Source organism: Athene cunicularia, assembly GCF_003259725.1.
Source record: "Athene cunicularia isolate RWA chromosome 15 unlocalized genomic scaffold, athCun1 chr15_part1, whole genome shotgun sequence".
NCBI classification, from domain to species: domain Eukaryota; kingdom Metazoa; phylum Chordata; class Aves; order Strigiformes; family Strigidae; genus Athene; species Athene cunicularia.
The window spans coordinates 9,263,807-9,283,563 of NW_020799121.1; the positions used below are offsets into that span (position 1 = coordinate 9,263,807).

Sequence of the window (19,757 nt, forward strand, 5' to 3'; positions counted from 1 at the left end):
AGCCTGCTGGCGGGACGGGGGGGGGTCCCGCAGTCCCGGGGGGGTCCCGCAGTCCCGGGGCTCTGGCGGGAACTGGGGCACCGCGGCGCGGGAACGAGACTCGGGCACAGGGCGGAAAATTAACTTTATTGTAGTGCAGATACGGGAGTGTAACACGCGTCAAACAGTCGTCTCTGACTGGGCAGGTAACGCTGCCGACGGTTTTCTTCAAAGTTTAGTGTAAAAGTCTGCCACGGCCTATAGACCGCTTACCTGGAGCACGGGCAAGAAAAGCCTCAGGCGATGCAAAGGGAGACATGCAGAAAGGAGGAAAAAAAATAACGTAGTGCTCCTCTTGGCTAGAATAAAATACGGCCAAAGAAATCGGGGGAATAGTTTAGCAAAAAAGGAAATGCAGCTTCCACCGGCTCCATCGTGACATTCCGCTCTCCTTTACAAAAAGGACATTTCACTATTAACATCAGCGACTGAAGACGTCCCGGAGGCAGAACCCAGGGTGTACGTGGGGCACTGCTACAGTGATTCCATGGGTGCCAGAGCAGTCATCGTGCTCGGAGGATCAGGGCTTGGTTCCTGGAACTTTTGGAGATTAAATGGAAAATTAAAAGTTCAGATGAATATTGGTTACCAGTTAAAAGAATGGAGATAAAACTAAGATAAAACTGAAAATATGTGATAGTATACAAAGATGACAGTGTTTAAAATTCTACATAATTAAAATTACACTTAAATAATAAAACATTTGGGATATGCTATTTTCTGAAGAGTAAAGGACTTACTGAAACACTATACTGTCAATAAATTTTAAAGTGAGCAATGCCATTTAATAAAGATTTGAAGGTTTATTTTCTGTCGCAAAATGTGAACTGGAAATAAAATGTAAAAGGTTACCCGATATATGTGGAGTCATCAAAAGCATCTGCACAATTGTCATCAGAGTGATGGTTAAAACTGATGTTGTCAAATGCTTCTGTTTGAAAAAAAATGGTCAGGGGCTGAGGGCTTGGGCTGTGCTGGGACAGCAGGTACCACGGATACTTGCTGGCATACAGCATTTGCTTGGCTACCAAGCTACTCAAAATTCTAAAATATAGTTATGATTCTGCTTACTAAAACACTCACATAGTCCAATAACAGCAATGAGGAATTTAAAAAACCCAAAACAAAGAAACACCCAAGTTTTCACATCGTAACGCACATTTCAACATAGATTCACCTGTCCTTCTGGACCTGCAAATGCTTTTATGATTTTGGCATTGCTTTGGGGAGTGATAAACATAGTTACAAGAGTTAAGGACACCGCTGACAAAGCCGGTTTGCTGTCTGCAGGTGACACAACAGCAAGGTTTAAAAGGAAGTGTCTGTAACTGTTTCACCGCCTAGGGGCAGAGAGAAATCAAAACAGTGTAAGGTTTCACTTAAATGCTTTTCTTGTGTGCACAAGCATGTATAATCCCGTATTTATCAAGGTCTATGGATGCTCTAATAAACTTCCAAGTAAAAAGTTTCTGAAGTCAATAAAAATGAAGTACTATCTTAGTTTTAACAGTGCCAAGTCTTCAGCAATTAGCCATGCAAGACTATCCTGCCCAGTGTCAGCAGCTGACTTGCTGAAAGCTGGCAAAGCTCTTGCAAAATACATTTTCTGTTTTACCCAGAGGAGAGTCTCCTGAGCTTTGCTCTTCTGTCATGCTTTCAATAATCTTGGAGTCACTTGGACGAAAAGTGAAGGTGGAGGAACAACCATCCTTCTATGGCAATGCTTCTTTCTCTCACCTGAAGCTAACTGGCACGACAAAGTTGTTATCTCCAGTGAGAAAGGAACTTTGTGCAACAAAGATCATGACAGAAAGCTGATTACTGCAAAAGATTTATCATTAGTTAAATGATTTGCAGCACTTTTCTACACAGAAGCATTGTAGACATCATTGTGAGTCTCAGGTACAACAGGAGAAATCAGCAACAACAACAAAAAAACCAAACCCCACAAGCCATAGTTTGCCAGTAATTAAAGCTGTTATTTCTATTTCTCCATCTGGTCCATCACAGACAAATTCTTGTATGAGAAACAAAGAATTTTTGATAACCTCAATACATCATCCAGCCCAGAACCTAGCATTTACAAACCTGAGCTTGTTTGAAATAACAATAATTCAAAAATTACACTAGGAAAAAAAAAAAAAAAAAAAAGGAATGATGTTTAATTTTCAGTATTTTTCTCCATCTCTTCCTTCAGTTATTGTTACCTTAATACAGGACTGTGCATTTCCATTCCAAGTCAACCTACCAACCCACAGTTCTGCCAACACTGCAACCTGCTACTCTACAGAATTAGAACTGTCCACAGAGTGCCAGCTTCGAGAGCACAGTAACTGTGTAAGGGCACGAGACCAGTGCAGTGTGAACCCAACAGACATACATGGCTCACAGTCACAACGTGAAAATTCTTCAAAAAGCAGGGACTTGGAGATCCCTTGATGTTACCTTGTTTTAAGCATCTTGTCTGGTATACATTAAGAGTTCCTCTTTCACTTCCTGCTGAAATTTTTCTTCTGCCTTTTCCAGCTTCTTGGCATGATGATATTCCTATTTTATATTTGCAGTTTTTAACTCCTTTTAGGAAGAAAATTTGTACACTTTAAAATATTGCCACTTTTCACAGTACATATTGAGTCCTGGTTTTGGCTGGATAGAGCTTATTTTTCTTCTTAGTAGCTAGAATAGTGCTGTTTTGGCTTCAGTATGGGATTTGGTATGAGAAGAATGTTGATAGTAGACTGATGTTTTTAGTTCTTGCTAAGATATCAAGGACTTTCCAACTTCCCATGTCCTGCCAGTGTGCAGATGCACAAGACACTGTGGGGGAGCACAGCCCAAACTGGGGAGCAACATTCCCAAACTGGCCAATGGAATATTCCATACCGTACATCATGCTCAGCATATTGATGAGGGTTGGCTGGGAAGCTTCTCCCTCTTTTCCAGGATTGCAGTTTTGGGATTTTCTCTCCTCTGGAATCGCTTGCTGGGAACAGGCTGGGCATCGGTCAGTGGGTAGTGAGCGATTGCATGTTGCATTATTAGTTTCTATTATTTTATTTCAATTTTTAACTGTTTTTATCTCAACCTACAAGTCTTCTTACCCTTACCCTTCCAATCCTCTCCCTCAGCACCCAGGGCTGGGGAGGGTGAGCGAGCTGGGCTTGAACCACAACAATATGCCAACAGCAGTAAACTGCCACTGATCTGAGTCTCACCTTTTACAGGCTAACAGTCATAGCAAAGTTAGTTAAACTGAGTTTTCATTCTGGGGTAAGGCCCTCACACCAGTAAAGAGAAAGGGAAATATGTCTACCTATTAATTAGGTACCAGTGTGTTTTTAGACCTTGATCATTTCAAGCTTTTGATTTTTTCAATGCTCATAAACAAAAACCAACTAAAAAAACCCAAATAAACAAACAAAAAATAAAATCTGACAACAGCTGGTGTTTTCTCTTTTGTTTTTATTAATTACTCAGAAAATGAAATATAGTTGGTTACCTTATTGGCTTTCTGGCTTTTTTGATCAAAGTATGAAACGATTAAAGAAATTCAACACATACTTTTCAATTGGCTTAAGCTGTTCGGAAAAACATTTTGACACTCTGCTAGTTAGTTAGCTTTTGAATTAGAAACATGAAAATAACCAGTGATTTAAAACCAAGCAGAAAAATAAACCAACCAATAAATGTATTTATTTCAGTTACAAATAATAGCACCATAATTAAGGTAGAAAAGAGACCTAAGGACCAAAAATCTGATATTCTGGTCCTTAGCTAGTCTGTTCATGTCCCACCAGTATCACTGAGAATAGGCTGCAACTATTGGCTTCTATTTTCTTAACCGAAAATAAAAAAAAAGTAAAAAAAAAAAAAAAAGAGAGAAACCCCTCCAAGTTATTACGCACACTCTTGACCGGTTGTTAGCAAGCAGGCTGCTATTTGGGTTCTGCACAAGTAGCCAAAGGGAAAAGGAGACAATCAGAATCTGACAGACTTTAGGGAATGCCGAGAATAGTCATTTCATGATTAAGAAAAAACAGATCCAAGGCCTTGAAGAAAAAACACAAAGCACGGGACTGTAAAACAGTCTTATCTCACAAGATACAATTTAGTCCAAAGCACTTCAATTCTCAGGAGAACATTTGGTGACTTAAATGTTTCAGTAGGTAAACAGATCTATCTACAAGGTCACATTACCTCCCAGAATTGTTTCAGTATTTAAGTTTGCATGGAACTGTTTCATGTAAATGGAGTGGAAATAAAGTACCTTATGAAAGTTGTTTGATTGTTGCACAGGAAAATAAATTTCAAATATTTCTAAAGTTTTACATAAAACAAGAGAAATCATCACAAGTGATCCACAAAGCTAGGCAGCTGTTCTAACTGTGAAGGAACCATGGTATTTCTGGAATCACACAACTATGAATCTGTGTAATTTCATATCTCAGATAGTGTCCCTTCTGTAAACTTCCTGGAATCCTCTTTTCCATTTTCAGAGCAAATAACCTTATGGAAACATGTTTTCAAGTATTCAGTAAGACAATGTGTGATGTCAAAAGTTTTTTAATCATCCTAAATTTAAGTTTAGAAAAGTCAGGTTACAGACATATTTGACACCTTTTGCTGCAGGACATGCTGTTTCTGTTTAATTAAAACAATGCCAAAAATAGCATAAAACTATCATTGGAACAAACGGTTTTCTTTCTAGATGTTTTTATCTTGTGATTTTGTACATGAGCTAAGAACTCAAGTTTTTTACTGATTTTAACTGTGATCACATACCACTGACCTCCAAATAAGTCTGGAAATAAATAGAAAATTAGATAATGTTTCAAATTCTGACTCTGACCTAGTAGGCACTAATTTTTTACATAACATTAAAGAACTGCTCACATTCTTAATGTCACAATACCTGAGTTAAAAAGTTGTTGAACAATCATCTCCCTGAGCAGCCACTTGAATCCAATGTTTAATACCTTTTCTCAACAGCCTCTCTTCAACAGAATTACCACGTATAAGCCTGTAAAACAAAGAAACTCATTAAATACTGTTCCCTGGAAAACACTGAGACTTCCTGAAACCCAGCTGTTTCATATCTAATGTTCCTTGCCTACAGCAGTGAGCCCCAACACTAATTATTTAGAGTTCATCAAGTATTTCCATAGGAAGTTTCGCATTCATTTTTCAGTTTCTTAGAGGAAAGCTTTCTTTTTACATCTGATTTCATATTTTCAAAACACCAGGTTCTTTTAAGCTCTTATTTTCAAAATTAACAAACAGTATTATCTTCCTTACAATTGGATTTTTAAAAAATCCTTACAACAGCAGGGTATTTGCTAACAGTGCCTGCACTGCACACCCATGCATTCCTGGCCAGTGGTGTAAGCCGGGCAAGAGGTCCCCTCTGCTCTCAGCACGTCCTTCTGGCAAAAGAAACGGTCACTTGAGATAAGCTTTCAAATACATCTCAGAACTACATGAACACCAGCACCTCTTCACTAGTGGACTTGAAATTCAATAATAGATCATCAAGAAAGACAATTATTGTTTAACAAGAGCAGAAAACACCCACAGGTATTAATGTTCGTTTTGACTGTCTCAACACAGAAATCCAGATGGCTTACAAGATGAAAGTGGGAGGGAAAGACAGGAATAGAAGATACAGTAAGGGAAAGGACAGGTTTTTTTTTTTCCCTTTAGTCTGAAGGGTAGAAGTATGTATGACTAATCCAATCTTTAAAGGGATCTTAAAAGACCAAATTACTTAAACTAAAAGGATGACCTCAACCAAACCCCCTAGTTTCACCTAAAACCATCTTCCCTCTATTTCTGATTTTAAAACACCTATACTATTTCTTAGCATAAAAGTCACCTGTATATGTGAATATCTCCATCGCAATTTTATCACACCGTTCTTTAGCCTTTGTATCCATCAGTGGATCTAAATCAGTGTCACAGAAGACAACAGTATTCGCATCTACATGGCTGACACCTGTGGAAGGAGTGTGGGAAGAAGGAATAGCACAGGAGAATCGCGTCTCTTGCTTGAACTTTTTAATGGATTCCTAAAATGGGGAGAACAAGCAACTTAATTACAAATTCACGTTAATAAAGCATGTATCTCTAAACAAAATTTTTTATAGAATGAGATCAGAAAAATTGCTTTCTTATTATTTCCCCAACCTACATTCAGCATGAAAACATTTAAAGTTATCTGGCTGCCCACATTACAGATCTACACAAATCAAAATTAATTTGTGTACCATTAAAACTATTAATTTATGGTGCAGTCAACCAGATAAAAATCTAAAGAACTATTACAGTAGTCACACTATGTTCTATGACTAAGCACAGCTGACTGGGTTATTACATTCTGTGCGTGCTTCATCATTTTTTTTGTCTATTGACTAAATTGAATCCCTTCTATTGTGCTGCTTGTGTTGCTTTAAGGCAAGGTATTGCTCTATGTTTTATACTGCATCTGACAGAAAGCATAACAATGCAATTTAAAATAAAAAATAAGAAAAGAATAACTTAACTATATTGTTAATGTTTGCTCAAATTGTAGGCCCCAGAGGATACTGAGAATCTTACTGGGGAGGGAAATGAGCATACTTTCAATTTATCCTCAGGCAATGCCAGAGCACTCTACAAAAACCAGAAGCCCCTGGAGTAAGGCTGAGGAAGTGCCAACATAAAAACAGCAACTACACTTGAAGTACTGACAATGTAGATAGCGCCACAGATAATGAAAGCAGAAGCAATTAATCAAAATGCTATAGTGAAATAAAACATCTGTATTTCAAGCACAAATTACTCATAAATGTAGGACAACTAGAAGCATGCCTCTTGGAAACACTCTGGATGCCTCATCAAATAGTAATATGACTGACATATTACATACATAATTACATATTTTGTGCTACAGCTACATACACAATTTGCTTAAATAACTAATGAAATTATGCAAATGAATTTTGCAAATGTATTAAGACTTCCTTTTAGCATTTTCCCTCCCACTATGAGCTTCTATTAACTATTAGCTTGAATAAGAGATTTTCTTACCAGATAATGCCAACTGTGAGCACCACTTTCATTAACTCTTACGTATGTGAGAAAATGGAAGTTCACGAAAAACTCCAGTATATTAAGAACTGGAATCATCTGCGTCAAAATCAATACACGGTGTCCTCTTGCTTTCAGCTTTTTTGAAGCAAGACAGCCAGAGCTTCCACCTTGCCTGTTTATGAAATAAGAACTTGAAGGCTCTGCAGGTAGCTTTCAACAATTAGAGAAACCACATTTGCATAGTTAGAACAGGTGGTGGGGTTTTTTTTTTAATACCTGAATCACGCTGCACCAGTCGGGGATCTGGAACTGTAGAAAATGAGGCTGCATTGAATGGAAGTAGGGAAGTATCTGTTCCTTCAGATTAAACTTCAGGACCTTCATTTTGTGGGTATAAGGAGGTTTTGCTACATACAAATATGGAGGAGCAACAGCTACAGCTGGCAATACGCACACATTTCTACAACACAAACCAAAACTTTAATATACTAATTTTTAATAGCTTGGGCTATTGACTACTCAAAAACAGTAATAAAGAAGATGTCTGCATGGAAACATAAAGAATCTGGCTAAAGATAACAGAGAGTAAATCAGTAGATTAAGTTTTATGTTAACATCAAGTAAATGCAAAACCACTCAAGATCAGAACAAGAGGAAATTACCACTATCTGTAAAGGTTACCAAAATAAGATGACTTACATCTCCTACTGTTTTGTAAGTATTCACACAGAAAATACAAGACATATCAAAATCAAGTAGAACTGCTATATAGCTAATAATGATTTCCATGGAACTATTAGCCTGCAATAAGGCTAAAACAAGGCAACTCCTCACTTTTAGCATCTTACAGTACTTTACATAAATACCCTGTCCTGGATGGTGGTATACACCCACCAAATTTGTGCAAAGACTGCAAATGGATTTGTCTCAATTGACTAGTAATAACATCCTTCCCCGCGATCTGCTGCTGCTTCAGTGTCAGAATGAGTTCTTTCAACAGATCCTTTAGAACCTCTGAAGTACTTGAATATGGAAGGCAATTTGCAAAGCCAGCCCAGCGCCATTTGTTAATCCTGGCAGAACAATGCTGAGAGATTTTTCTTTCACTGATCCAAAAGCAATTCTCCAACAAGTCTCAGCCATACAGGGGGGTTCTGGAACAACAATGCTCATTCCCAAAATGTATTTTGTTCATGTGTCCCTTTAGTAGTCTTTTTTCTTCTACGATACTCTTTAAATTAAAACTTATTTTCTGAATTTATTTTGACCAGATGAAGCTTATGCAAAAAATAAATTTATGCACAAGAAAGTTGAAAATTAGAATAGTTAATGCAAAAGTTCTATGAACAACTACAAGAGGAGAAGTGAGCAGGAGAAAAGCTGACAATTAGTATTTGTGATACAAGGACAGAAGTCAGGTTTGGTATTTTAATGAAAAATAAATCTGCCTTCCTACTCTATGTCTAATGGCAAAAATATAATGTGACTTTCAAACTACCATTAGAGAGTCTACTCAGACATTGGAGAGTACAGATGGATGAGACCAGTCAATTACAATATTCTACATGCTTTAAATACCAAAGCTTTGTCTAGTTCAGTGAACAGATATGCACGTGTGAATCTTGTAAACTATACATTGTTGTTCATGATCAAGCACATACTCTGTCATATAAAGAGTTAGCACAGTACTTGAGTTGGACATGGCAGTATAGATACTGATTTAGATTTAGTACTCAAGTCATCTACTGTCATATTAATTCATTTATTTTTCCAGGAAAGCAGCAAAACAATATTTTAATGAGGAGAAATAATTTCATTTCACAGATACATGATATTACAATATAAGGATACTGTAGCTTCTAGAATTGTCATTTCTGAATAAGTAAAAAGTTAAAAATAAGAAGAGAAAAAAAAAAAAAGAAAAAGAAAAAAAAGAGAAAGAACATGTGAATTGAATCATGTGGCACCTTACCTTGACACTTCAGAGACTGCCTACCAGTAAATCGACAGAACTGACTGTAAGACAAAGTAAATGTTTTTCCTCTAAACTATGTTACAGGCTTCTCTGGCTGAGCAATTCTCTCTTGTGCTCCAGCTGTGGAAGTCACTGGGCTTCATACTATCCTGCTGGCTGTTAAGAGACAAAAAAGGTACAAGGTTTAAAAGGAAGAATTTCCTCACGGTACACTGCAGGATTAGAATGCTTATCCTGTGCATATAGTATGCAGGGCAGTTTTACTCCAGACATAACCCTTGGGTTGCACTTAACTGCAAAAAGACTAGGCCTCCCTCTAATACTGTGTGTTCTTAGACTACACATGAAATGTTCTTCCCTCAGTACCACTGGTAGACCTATTTAAAAAAAAAAAAAAATTATTTCCTCAATACAGTTTGACAATGCACAAACTTTGCAAGGGCTTCAAGGGTCTGCACAGGTATATTTTAAGCACACTTTTGGGGTAAAACAACCACAGAATAAGATCTTTTCCCACACAATTCATTTTTAGCAGTGGAAGAAGTTATTAGAACAGCATGAAAGAATAATTATCCTATATAATCTTCTGTCTTCTTCATACTGATTGCTTCCCATTCAACCATGCAAAAACTTGTACTGTACCCAGCTGAAATCAATATGTAAAGAATTTAGAAAAGGCCTGAGAAAAAGAGTGTGCTTGAAACACTGCACTACATCCCCAACCATCTGAAAAGTCTGTTCCAAAGGGCTGTATCATATAAAAGACTCAGTTAATAATGACCTTTACTAGTGGCTCAGCAGAGACCCAGAGAACAGGCAGTGATGGTGCCTAAATCTGCTCAGTCAGTTAAGAATGACCTGTGTAAAAAGCTGTCTCAGACACTGCAGCCCAGGTCTGAAGTTTCAGTAAGATGGTGTACCTGGAGACCAACAGAACTGCCAGCAAAATCTCCAGTTTGCACAGTAGTGTCATTCTGTTTATAAAAAACAGACAGAAAGATGATAAGGAATTTTGTTTTGATTTTGTGAGCTAATTCCTGTTAGAAAACGGATGGAACTTGATATTCAAATATGTAATGCATAAACGCATTGAGTACAACCTCATTTCTTTCCCAAGTTCAAGTAATATTTTAAAAAAAGACAGCAAAGCAGAAAGCAATGGTTTATTACATGTACAACACACCTTTCCTATGCTGATTTTCTGAAAAAACAGCAAGGGCTTGTCGTCTTTGTATTTTCTCATGATGATCTGCCATAACTCTCGCTGTGTCTGCTGTCCACTGCAGCTGAGACCTTGAGAAGTCTCTAGTTCTACCTTTGGATTTCTGTCCATACTGAACTGGTGAAAATAACCTAAAAATTAACAAATCATCCTTCTATACATACAAAAAACATACATGAGGAAGTTGTTAATCCCTTCATCCTAATACAAAAAAATAAAAAGCAAATAGTTATTTTTAGTCAGTAATCTGAGCTAGATGTATCCAGCCACAGAGCATATGGTAGGAGGGATTCTGCTTCTTTCAACATGCAGAAAAAACACAATATACTGTAAAATGCAAGTACACCAAATGCTCTGAGGCTCGAGTCTTCTCTGAAAGATTACATGGATGGGTACAAGCATGGCAGATCTCCCATGTTGTTTAATCATCTTCAGAGTCTCAATACAGCAAGAAAAGTTCCCAAAAGATGCTAATATGGATCAAACTTCTTAATGGAGCAAAGTCTTAACTATGGCTAGGTGCAATATATGTACAAAAAGCAGGTGATCTGTACTTCCATGCATCTTCAGGCAGTCTGGTTTTAAACACATACTGCAATTGTAAAAGCTGACTTAACAATAACCGTTTTGTGTACACTACTTCCAGGAAACTAAAGATGTCTAAACAGCAAAAGAATTCATTCTTTTTCTGCTTTACATATATATTTTAGCTATCACTTCCAATTCTTAAATTTCATTAACTGACAAAGCTCCCTTCTGGCAGAACGGCCTAATAGAACTAGCACAGGACATCCTGTTACAGACACATGTTACACAAGCTGTATTTGGCTTCAGTAGTTGTACTGTGCTCTTGTCACGTTAATTTACTGTAAAATGTTTAAGTCTACAGAAGAATTACATTCACTCCAAGAATCGAACCCTCCATCTTCTCTTCAGAGAGAAGAGTCAATAGCAAAACCAAAAAGGTCAAAATTTAACAGAACATCTTTTTTTCTTTGCCTCCCACCACCCCAAAAAGAAAACCCCAAGATTTAAGTCCTTTGCAAGCACATCTTAGACTTAAAGTAAACTAGAAGAAGATTTAATTATTCTGCTCTGGAAACTCTACTGCACAAGTCACTTCCACTGTTTGATGAAAAACACAATAGACTTCAACTCTATTGAGTTTGGCAGAAAAGATCACAGCTGAGCCTTCCTAAATGAAAACAACTATTAACTGCTAAAAAGCAGTCTCCTTTCCCTCAGCAGACTGGCATACAGTCTTTAGCAGTGATCAGCAAGGAAACAAAAGATAGCAAGAAAAACAAATGCTTCTGCATGAACCTTCTGGGTCCTCACAGATATTACTCATTTCACCTGTTAACTAAAATCAATCAGTCAATCAGTCACTGGAAGACTGCATACCTATTTGATTTGAGCTCAAGTCTGGGTGATGAAGGAGAACAGTAGATCTCTTCAATAAGCTTTCTAGTTACTTTCAGTTTTGGCAGTAGTTGTGCTTCATAGCAAGTATTTGGTTTTCCATCTTGTCACATCAAAGAGAGACTAGTCTGCAGGCTTAAGTTACAAAAAAAAGAAAAAAAAATGCTACTACTATTCAGTTGCAGTAAAAAAAAAAAAAGTCGTAATAATACCCCATTATCTGAGAATGATTAAAAAGCTCACAGCTGATGCCAGAATTAAGCCAAAATGTGGAAGAGCCAAGCATCACGTGATTTTGCAGAGCAGCTGCCATTACTTTAAAAGGTTTCAGCAACCTACACCATGAAAGTAGAGCATTACGCTCATGTTACCAAGAGCCAAAAACAGGAGAGCACCCCCAAATTAGAAGGTCTGCAGTTATTTCAATGCTTGTAACTAAAACATTTGTCTCTGTAGAACTGGCATTTCAGACTCATCCATTTCCCACCTTGATATATTAACCCTACTTGCTTCACAAGCCTTTGACACGCACACTGTCCCACTGCCCCTTCTAACAGGCTGAAAGGATTAACTATTTTAGTTTCCCAAGGTACATAACGCTACTCTTGTAGCTTTGTCCAGTCTTTTTTAAGCCTCTAGTATTGCTGAAATCACTAGGAAAAAAAAAAAAAAAGAAAAAGACTATATCTCTTGCAATGTAACTTTAACAAACAGACTATAGTTAAAACTAAACTGTGGCATCTGATTCAGTTTCTCATCTCCAGAGCTGTACACAGTTTAACTATGCCCTTACTACTCCTCAGGACAGGACAAGAATGGCACCCTTCCCTTGATTTCAAGACCCATCAGTTCAGGTTAGCTGGGAATTTAAGCAAAACCAGAAAGTGTTGCAAAATAGTCTGACCTTCTTTGACAAGGAGAGCAAATTCCCAGAACACCTACTAAATTAAGTACTACCATAAAGTCCGTGGTTATTATTTATAATCTTAGCAGTTGCTTCTAAAAATAAATTAATTAGCAATTCAGATTTTGAAATTTGATTGGAACCCAAATTATGTGTAAGAAATTTAATGTCCTAAGCCACCTGCTCTCTCAGTCAAATCAAGTCAAGCACAAGAGAATTACTTCTCTACTCACTTTCCACAGATCCTCTCCCAACATGTTCAGCACTAGAGAAGCAGCTGTAAACTCCAGCGTGTCTAATACACAGGGAGAACTTGGAAGCTGGGGATTTATAAGATCAGGATGATTACACACCCTTAGCAGCTGCATCAGAACACGGAGGACACTGACAGAGTGCCCACTTCTAAGACATTCTTGAGTTCTGTTATTTAAAATGAATATATAATTTAAATTATCTTTATAAAACAGTGCTTTTTAGGAGCTTAGGTCTTTCTGCACACTCAAACTGTTTTTCTGAATAAATCTAATAACAACAATTTACCACACTTAGAAAAGTATGAGTTTAAATACACAGTCTTCCATTCCTCCAGCTTCCATCACATTCACACAAACTTTTAATTAATTTATAGAATGTATTCTGATTTTTAAACTCACATTATCATAAACCTGCATTTCTCAAATAGCCACTGTATTTCAAATGGAAATGACATCAGATAATATATTAAACACAGACTGTCAATATTAAGGCCTTTTTTTTAACACCTGAATAAATACCACTTTAAATTATCAAATTCACTGGAAAATACAAACTAGACATATCAGAATATCAATGTATCATATAACCTAGAGTATTCAGTTCCTAAATAGCTTAAGAACTAAATTTAGACAAAAACTGACACATGGTCAGTTGTCCAAGTTATAAATATTTGGTCCCATATGTAGTTTGTCTCATAACCTGCAACTACTGTTTATTTATTCTTCCTTTTACCTTGTAAAACAACTAGATATAAATAAACAAACATGAGATGAAGAAATGTCTGCATGCAATTACCACCTAGTGTAGAACATGATTAGCCTGCACAGCACTACGATTATGTCAATGTGTTTTAATCTTTAGGTTTGCCCATGACTCACTAGAAATAACACCCCAGCAAACAAGCTCTGTTACTGTAACTGGAACAGTTCCTAACTTTAATGGTGAATGAACAATTAAGAAACTACTCAACAGATGTACCTTGGTTGAGACAAGATGTCTTTATGCATCATCTTCTGTCAAGTAGAAAGAGTACATGTAAGCACACGCTCTTGGTAACTGCTTCTCAACATGAATTTTGGACCTCCACAAAATAAATGACTGCACCACCTAAAAGAATACAAACCAATAATTTCCTCATTGCATTTCCTCAGAGAAAGAGATTTATTTAAGATGCTATCCTCGAGGGAAATGTACTCTCTGCAGTCTCACTGCAACCCTCTGGTATTGACCTTCGTTCCCCTCCACAGATGCTACCTTTGTAAAATCCAGATAGGATTGGGAAATCCCTGGAATCAGGAAACAGGCAATGGCCTACAGGTCTTTTAAGGCAGTAGGCAAAAGCGTATCCATCAAGAGTAAACCATGATAACCGCAAACAATGAAGATAACAATTAAGGTAAGATCTATTTCATAACTTAAATTACATCACAGCAAGCAAATTTGAAAAACTTGCAGCACTGAAGTTATTTCAGACAGTAACTGATAAACAAAAGCAAAAAGAAAAATCTGAATGAATGCTTCAGACCTCCAGAGACTGAACATTGCACCCCAGTGCTTCTCTGTCAGATTATTACCATTCTGCCTCCCATCTAAAACCAGGTACCTCCGTTGCACTTTCATGAATGCTTCACAGTCTTTAAAGAATTGCTTGCAGGAGGCAATACATTATGTTAAAGTTGTTGGGGTCAGTCTATTCCTGCAACACAAAACCACAACAAACCTAAAGGCTTTTTTGGTGGCTTTCAGAGCAAGGATTAAGTGTTTCCTCTTCTGAGATTAAAATAGATTATCTTGCACTTTATCCCAGTTGTTTAAAGCTTTCAAAATCCCAAAAGGGAAGAGATTGCTTAGTTTAACTCTCTGGTTGTGATGCTTGAAACATTATATAAAATATCCTTAACAGAAACTGTTTTTTTAAAGAAGAAAAAGCTTTTCCTAGAAAAACTTTTCCAGTGGACCAAATTTCCTAGCCATCCAAAACCAATTTGCAATGAAAAGCTATCTTTCCTTATACATTTTTAAATTGTTCCTTGAAGAGTTTGGACATGTTTCAGAATACTTACACTTGTTATAGTTTATCAGTAGTATTCATCCTTACTGGATAAATTCTAATCTCTAAAATTCATGTGTGTCAATCTTTAGGTAAATTCTACCCAGAAGTATCAAAATTACTTGATCAGAGAAGCTGTCACCACTCCAATTCAGTCTTCTGATAATCTCTAAGAGTGCCACAGAATAAGGAGAGAGTATCACTTTTTACTGCTGCTGTGATTTGAGCACTGCCTTTGGGTAACATTTCTGCAGCAGCAGCAGTGTCTGCTATATCTGCCACGTATTTCTTCACAGTAGATGCAAGACCTGGAAGCACCACTTCTTCCTGAAGGCTCTCTTTCTTATTCAAAGAGTCTCTTATTTCTGCACAAAATAATAAAAATCATGGTGCTGCCATATCTGAGATGAATAATTCATTAACAGATTTGATGCCATTTACAGCTATTCCAGGGTCTAAAGAGCACAAGAATTCTACAGTGTGAGAATACTGTAAATTTGTCAAACGACTACATAAACAAAGGCAAACTGCAGTGGGACACAGGTGCACACATGATAGTTTTAGTGAATTAGGTCTCTCATGCCTGGCCACCAAGGGAGATAAAACTAAGCCCTGATACAAACAAAAGCTCAGCAACAAGAAGTCTTTACAGCGTGTTTAGCAAAGCCTTAGTAAGCTACAGGAAGTTAGTGAGCTAGAGAAAGGTGATACTTATGACTCAAAACTAAGAGCAAAATACGAGCTCCTAAACATTTATTTTGGTGAGCTTATACTACTACTACCAGTATGCAAAAGAAAAAAAAAAAAAGTTATGCAAAAAAAAGTCCTAGGTTATTACCTTTTTTTGAGATGTACCATGAATTTGATGCTTTCTTCCCCCTCTCTTCTAACTCTACTTGCAGTTTTAAATCTACCACCTAAAATGGAGAGTGTGGGGGCAAAAAGAACAGAAGGAAATGACAAACATGAACGCATTTAGCTTCAAATACAGCTATGAATTACTTAACATTTCTTCAACAGTAAGACAGGTATCAGACATGGCTACAATGCAGAACACTCAGAGAAAAAAACGGTGTGTACAAAACTGACCATGAATAGAAGTCATCCACATACCCAGTGAGAGCTACCCAAGAATAACTCACATCAAAACTTAAAACATCTGCAGCAAGCCAACTGCACCCACTGGGATTAGTGAAGCACGCTCCTTCATGACATATAAGGCTTGAAATTATTCATGCAACTGTAACATGAAGCTATCCTTACCAACAGATGCTATTCACCATGTGGGCTGAGCAAAGCTCAGTTGTAAGGTTCTCTCTGTTAGGGTCCAATAGGTTTTTATTCAGTAAGTGTTTAGAGTGTTTTTTTTCTTTTTTTACATTTACCTGTTTAATGGTGGACCAGAAATGTTCAATTTCTCTAGCAGTAACTCAGTTGCTTCTCTTGTTTTTTACTGCATGTTTTCTCATGAAGTATCATATTGTCATGATGACGAGCTGAATAAAACGGTAAAAAGAATATTTTTTACTCTGTTCTAAGAAGCGTATTTCTAAAGAAAGAAAAAAAAATACAATCCCTTTAGGAGTACTGCCCAAACTTTACAAATACAGTGGAGAAGCAAACCAAAACTCACAGTGATCATGTCCTAACCATGAAATTGCTGCCTATTCTTCCTCCCATGTTCTGGCTGAAAATATCAAATTCACATTACTCTCTTCTCAGTTATCATCTTCCATCTTCTTTCTTGAACAAAATCAGCTGCCATCCACTGCATTTCTTCCAAAAGATGATCATGGTGTGATTTGTGCTGCAGGGTCTCTTGAAGTTTGGGCAAACGTTTTAGAGACCATAAACCTTCTTTCCTCAGTGCTGTTACTCTCTGCAGAATTTCATTTTCCTTCAAGTAAACATAATTAAACTTATGTTTCCTACTATACAACACAAAACCAAGACAGAGACACTGTGAAAAATGTTACATGAATAACCAATAGAAATGATTATTCAGTCCTTGGAAAGAGTCTATGCTTTTTGAAGTTGCACTTTATTAAATGATAATGAATAACACATCTTGTGCATTTATGTACAGTCTCTGAAGGACTCTGTGATGCAACAGTGTTATGAATCAGTAGAGAAGTTTGGGATGCCATGTACGCAGTCTTCAGAGCTTTATTTTTTCCTCATAAAATACGGTACCTCTGGATCTTATCAGAAAAGCAGGACTAATTCAGTGAGAATGTTCACAGAACTAAAAGACTCTGCCACATGGCATATGGACAGAATTCTCTAAAAAGTTCATATAAAAATACCTTTGGTTTATGGCATTTTTAACTGCTGGCAAGTAAACACAAAGCAACACAGATTTTCATTGTGATTTCTCCCTCCTTACTCTAAATATGTTGCATAAAAAGTTAAAATAATTGATTCTGTTTAATTAAATCTCCTTCTTGGATTTCATTACAAGAACAAATTCTACTTCCCTAGAGAATGTGCCTGATTCCTACTCACTCCTTTTCTTTCTCCAAGAAGAATCATATGGCATGTCTGTATCACTAATTAAAACCAAAAGAGACATACAACTATCTACAGAGCATTCTAAATTTAAATGAACACAAAGTTTTATTGTAAAGATTTATACCCAGCTGTGCTACCTGAAGCAAATTATTAGTGCCTGGTAAAGTCTTTTGCAAAAACTACTGAAATTATTTGCTGCTTTCTCCCCAGGTTGGAGTAATAAATCCTGTCATCCACAAAGTCTCAATACGAAACACAAAGGACAATGCTGCCAGGACACAGTGAGAGGTTGCATGCTGTTCCCTCTTGCTGCCCCTTGCAACTTCCACACATCTGGAATTTACTTTGAAGCATGAAATAAATGAATTTGATTCACTGAAACTGAAAATCCAGCACAAGAATATTTAAACTAAGAGTTGGTCAGACATCACAAATGACAAAAATGAACTGGTATGTTCCCCACAGAAGTAAAATTTCAAGGGAAAGTAGTGGTAAAGTGACAAAAATTAATCGTGTCTAGACTTTCTTAATGAGACAGATGTTACTGCTCTGTTTCTGAGGATATTCTCTGCCAAGTATTAAGCCAGAGTATTTAATAGTGCAGACAAGATGGCAATAGCAATTAGAATACACAAAAAAAAGCCATTCAGTCACATACAATATAATATGCAAATCTGATACCTGTTGCTGTATGGGAACTGGAGTTGGAACCAAAATCACACGCTTCTTATCACAGCCTGCTGGTTGTACCTGCCATGTGAAGCAGGTAAGAAAATATGCAAACTTGACAAACTTTGTCCATTTTGCAGTTGGTTTTGTTCTTGGCTAATCTGTTGAGCCACTTGAGGAACAGGAGGAATTCCACCTGCAGAGAAACTTTTAAAAATTGCAACTTCAGTAATTAAAATAGTGGAATATCAAAAAGAACCAAAGAAAGTGGCAATACAGACTGTTACGTAGTTGGTCAAATCAACTTTCTACCATACCACAATACAACTGCATACCTAAAAGCTATGAAGATGCAAATCGATCAGCATGCTAGTCTAGAATGTATTTATCCACTCTTTAACCTGGCAACACAAAGATCTTTTTTAACACCCTACATAAAGGTGATAGCTAGGCAACCAATCTGTATCAGCGTATCAAATGACCACAAAGAAAAAATTAATGCAACAACATCAATTAAGGAGAACAACAAATTAGGCACAGAGGGTACAAATTTAAGCCCAATGCATGGAAAATGAGATGTGCAGTGCTCACTGAGATTTCTAAGATTTTCTCTAGAGGGTTTTTAAATCGTATAATAATTGGTATCAGATATAATGTTACAATTACAGAAAATCTTGTTAAAGCAATTATCTTTAATTAAAAAGCTTAAAACTTAGATTTGATTTTAAATATTTTATCATAAATCATTAACATGTGTACTAGATGTACCAGCATGATTTTAAAGGTCATGACATTTTTTTTAAAACTGTTATCAAAGCTAATTATGAGTCTCCATGTGAAATACTATTTTGGAACTAAAATAAAGTTAACCTAATAAAGTATCTCATCCTCAATAAACAGCATATCACTCTACCACTTCTGAAGCTCTACCCACATTTACCTTTAATTTCAGTTTTACATTCTTTTTATTTTGCCACGAAATGGCTTTTATGGTCACAGAATTGTTTCCTGACCAACATTTAAAAGGAGAGTTCATCTCAATGGTCACTAACCTTTTAACTCAATTTAACTAGTTGAGTTCTTTATCATTCCAGTAGATTTATCCAGTCACTTTGTTTCTAGCAGACACAGAGGATTCCTGCAGCACGTACTGTGTCTTGACAGGGTACATTTGTACTTTGAAGACAACACAGGAGGGTCAGCTGGTCCTTTGGGTGTTGTTCTCCAGCACTCAGACTCATGACGATGGGCACCGTGGGTGATGCTCTCAGGCCCGGTCATGCGCTGGAGATGCTGGAAGCTCTAACACCACGGTGATGCCCGGAGTCACTCACGCCGTTCCCGGATCTCTCGTTTCATAACGCGCTGCCGTCTGAGGGGCAGACTGATTCATGCTGTAAGGACAGTACAGCCACGTACGCCACCAAGGCAGGCCCAAGCTGGGTTTAGACGCTGCCTTGAAAACATGGTACCGTCTGTGGCACGACGGGCCTGGCTGGGAGGAAGCTTTAGAGCAGAGACAGAGTCATCTGAACGTACAAGGGCAACGCAACATCACCCCTGCTCTGCTGCAGGATACACCCGTCGGCGCGGAGCGGAACGGGCAGCGTTACCCGAGGCTTTCCCGCCAGCAGCCGCCCCG

The 19,757-nt window shown here is 37.4% G+C and overlaps 3 long non-coding RNA genes and 1 other non-coding gene across 5 annotated transcripts; all 4 read right to left on the reverse strand.

Annotated features, from left to right (window-relative positions):
* Window positions 1–2,014: 2,014 nt before the first annotated feature.
* Window positions 2,015–7,618, reverse strand: LOC113486306. 2 transcript variants are annotated; one of them, XR_003399563.1, is made up of 5 exons: window positions 7,384–7,618; window positions 7,105–7,279; window positions 5,912–6,104; window positions 3,539–5,059; window positions 2,015–2,613 (listed from the first exon to the last, which is right to left on the reverse strand). It is a non-coding gene; the product is annotated as an uncharacterized LOC113486306 (long non-coding RNA). The 2 variants fall into 2 exon arrangements; XR_003399562.1 differs by lacking the exon at window positions 2,015–2,613 and having other exon boundaries at window positions 3,466–5,059.
* Window positions 6,588–6,726, reverse strand: LOC113486343. Its single transcript, XR_003399574.1, has one exon. It is a non-coding gene; the product is annotated as a small nucleolar RNA SNORA49 (small nucleolar RNA).
* A 1,952-nt stretch (window positions 7,619–9,570) lies between the features above and the next one.
* Window positions 9,571–13,934, reverse strand: LOC113486307. Its single transcript, XR_003399564.1, has 4 exons — window positions 13,864–13,934; window positions 12,864–13,050; window positions 11,709–11,861; window positions 9,571–10,056 (listed from the first exon to the last, which is right to left on the reverse strand). It is a non-coding gene; the product is annotated as an uncharacterized LOC113486307 (long non-coding RNA).
* A 1,816-nt stretch (window positions 13,935–15,750) lies between these two features.
* LOC113486308 lies at window positions 15,751–18,305 on the reverse strand. The gene is made up of 3 exons (XR_003399565.1): window positions 18,128–18,305; window positions 16,569–16,832; window positions 15,751–15,852 (listed from the first exon to the last, which is right to left on the reverse strand). It is a non-coding gene; the product is annotated as an uncharacterized LOC113486308 (long non-coding RNA).
* Window positions 18,306–19,757: the final 1,452 nt, after the last annotated feature.